Below are 3186 nucleotides of genomic sequence, written 5' to 3'. Positions count from 1 at the left end.
GAAAATTTTATATGAAAACAGTTCTATATTGAGCTTTTTACTTAGTCTGCTGCAGGTATATTTCTTTATATGTATGTATGTTTATATCATTATATTGCATATGTATGTATATATATGTTTATATCATTATATTGCATACAAGATGTTTTTCAAGCATAATATGAATCTGATTTGCTTTATTTTTTCTAGACTAAATTTATGGTCAATTGGTGTTATTACTTATTAATAAGGTGTATATGAGGTACAATGGTATCATGGATCTTGCTTCAACCTACGGAATCAGAAACTTTATTTGTGAGGCAGCATACAGGAGATAACGGCTACTATCGGACCAACTACAGTCAGGTTCGGGTGTAACATAGTGTTCGGACGATTAAATATTGTTGATATTCTTGCGATTGATTGTTCACGTAAGTATAACTTTTGCGTTTTTTGTTTTTTGTTTTTTGTTTTTTTTATGATCTTTAATAGTCTTTGTCTTTATGCTACTTTGTACGGATTTAGTGTATCTGTTTATTGTCCCTTGAGTTTAGACTTTTCTGATGTGGCGTTGGTGCTGGTACATTGTTGTAATCTGTTTTGTGTGGTTTTATTGATTGATTATTTTAATTGGTAATTTGTATTGTAAAATGCCAATATGGAAGATGATGGATGACCCTAGGTGTTGATGCTGCCAATAATAAGCCCTCCGCCAACAACAAACATGTTGTTGTGGTTGTTCCTGTCATTTGTGATCCAGTTAGTGGTTGTTCAGCCTTTAAGAATGTGGGAGCACATTACTGGCTGGTTGTATATTTTTAATTTGTTTCTTATCTTCGTCATCGTTTATTCATTTTTATTGTTGTTTTTGACTGTTGTTTTTTCCCTATTTGCAGACCTGGTGAAATCTCTGTTAAATCCCGTGGGAGAGATTCTGGATGATAGCAGGCATCCTTCACTATCGTGTAACCTGCCTCTAATTCTTAACACCTCAGGTAATACGTTGGTACCTATTTTGTGAATCTTCATATGTTAATTGTGGTTGTAGGTAGCAGTGACTGTTGTTTCTTTGTAGTTTTTTTGTTGATATTATTGCTTCAGTGAACGTGTGCTTACTTACCTACTATTGTATAGATTTGGTTAAGGCGTATGTAACTACTACAGTTTAATGGCAGCGTTTGTCTTTCTTAGGTAACAGTAGAACATGGATACCATATAACAAATGGAATCGGAACATCCACTTTCTAATTATTGCGCAGCGAAGCGCGCCTGACCTATTAACTTGTTCCAATTCATTTGTACACAGAGTTAAATTGGTAAATGGGTCGAAATAGCCACAATTATCAAAGTCTACATGCTTTGTCATGGCATCTAATTTGTCCGGACACGGGTATGCAAAGTAGTTTTGCCATTCTGCACGTTTCTTCAATCAAATCCAAAAATTCTGCAGATTGATAGATCAATTGCTAAAGTGGTCATATGAAAACATATCCATTTCATACTAAATCAAATGCAGATTTTATTTTATTTATTAAGAAAATTCAGGTGATTACTTAATTGTAGTTCATCTCTACATTTAGGCAATACTCCCATTTCACTAAATGATTTATCATCTTTTTTGGTGTTCACAATATTAATGGCTTTTGGTCACACCAGGTGTGAACCTAGAAACAAATCGAGCTAAAGTTTTTCCACGTAGTAATAATTCATAAAGATCAGAAGTACCCAAGATGTTTTTGAACCGGGAAGCATTGTTCACAATCTTATTAACGGTTTGATGTTGTAATCGACACTTGACTTATGACAAATGACTTTAACCCAACGTAAATAAATACATGATCTCTATATTTAAATAAGTCGCGTTGTGTTTTCACATTTTGCAGATAGGATTGCTATGGGAATCATCATATTCTTCATTGTTAATTGGCATTGGATTAAGTATTTCATCAGGAATCTTCATGAAAGATGGCAAAGTCATGCAAGTGTTGAGTTATGCATCCCGGTATCTCTTGTTATCCCTCCTTTTTCTGGTGGATGATTAAGACTTCACACCATTTATATTTTTTCTCCTTTGATTTTCAAAAACTTTGTTATATTCACCAAAAATATAAATATAATTTTGTTCGTCTTTAGTTTGAAAGAATTGCTCAAGAACAATCGTGGAAAAGCAGCTTATGCATGGAAGCCTATCAATAATGATTTTTGTGTATTAGGTAACTTTTTTTCACATTAGAACATTCACTTCGTATCGATATTTTGACAACTATATATACATCTTTAGGTGTTGTGCTTACCTTTGTAATCATTCTTTTATGAAGAGGCTAAATGGCTGCGATATTATATTGACGAAGCTAATTACACGATCATCAATGGGTAATGTCTCTTCATTTGTAGATAATGGTTGTGCACATGTCATATATATTAACATTTATAAATACCACCTTATTACTCTTATGTTTCCTTAGGAAATGTTTCTCCACTAAAATAGAGCTTGCAACATATACAAATTATTGGTTGTTATGCGCAAATAAATATTGGCCACACAAATAGAGCTTGCAACTTATGATCCCCAAACGGGTGAGCTTTTCATTCACAGTCCCACCCTAACTTTGGGCAAAGTGAGTCACATTATTAATAGGGAATTTCATATGTATTTGTTCAATTGTTACACTCCACTTTGACTTTGTGTTAACGTGTATATATATTTAATGGAGTAAATTATTAGGATACAATGATACTTGATGATAAATGTTTAAATTAGGATACAATGATTCATGCTCTTCTTTTTTACCATATATTGGGTCACCTTTGTATAGTTTCGGCCCATCTACTATATATAGTGCACTGTGCGGTTGTTTTGTTATGTGGTGATCTAATTATAGCTGGTATAGGTTGGAGCATACTAAGCGAAGTTACTGCAGCTGGTCATTCTGCCCGTAAATTCACGAGAAAAACTGCTGCTCGTCTCCCTTTAAATGATGAAACTTTAGGTACATCCAGTGAGTTTCAAATATTTTGATTTAGAAACTAGTAATCAACTGTTGTTTAGGTTTGGATCTTTAAATGATGAAACTGCTATTGTTTGTTTGTGTTCAGTACTGTTTATTTCAGCTTCTTTGGAACTAGTTATGATTATTTTGGGTTATGTATCTTTTGGGTTATGCTTATTGCAGTATTGTTATGTTATTTTGCTTTTGTGTTTAGTTA

The 3186-nt window shown here is 33.2% G+C and overlaps 1 long non-coding RNA gene across 1 annotated transcript; it reads left to right on the top strand.

Annotated features, from left to right (window-relative positions):
* Positions 1 to 253: 253 nt before the first annotated feature.
* LOC139856083 (uncharacterized) lies at positions 254 to 2240 on the top strand. The gene is made up of 3 exons (XR_011761662.1): positions 254 to 410; positions 876 to 1981; positions 2113 to 2240. It is a non-coding gene; the product is annotated as an uncharacterized lncRNA (long non-coding RNA).
* Positions 2241 to 3186: the final 946 nt, after the last annotated feature.

The sequence above is a fragment of the Rutidosis leptorrhynchoides genome, chromosome 6, assembly GCF_046630445.1.
Source record: "Rutidosis leptorrhynchoides isolate AG116_Rl617_1_P2 chromosome 6, CSIRO_AGI_Rlap_v1, whole genome shotgun sequence".
NCBI lineage: Eukaryota > Viridiplantae > Streptophyta > Magnoliopsida > Asterales > Asteraceae > Rutidosis > Rutidosis leptorrhynchoides.
Note: the sequence above shows the minus strand (reverse complement) of the source record. Positions and strands in the feature narration are given on the sequence as shown.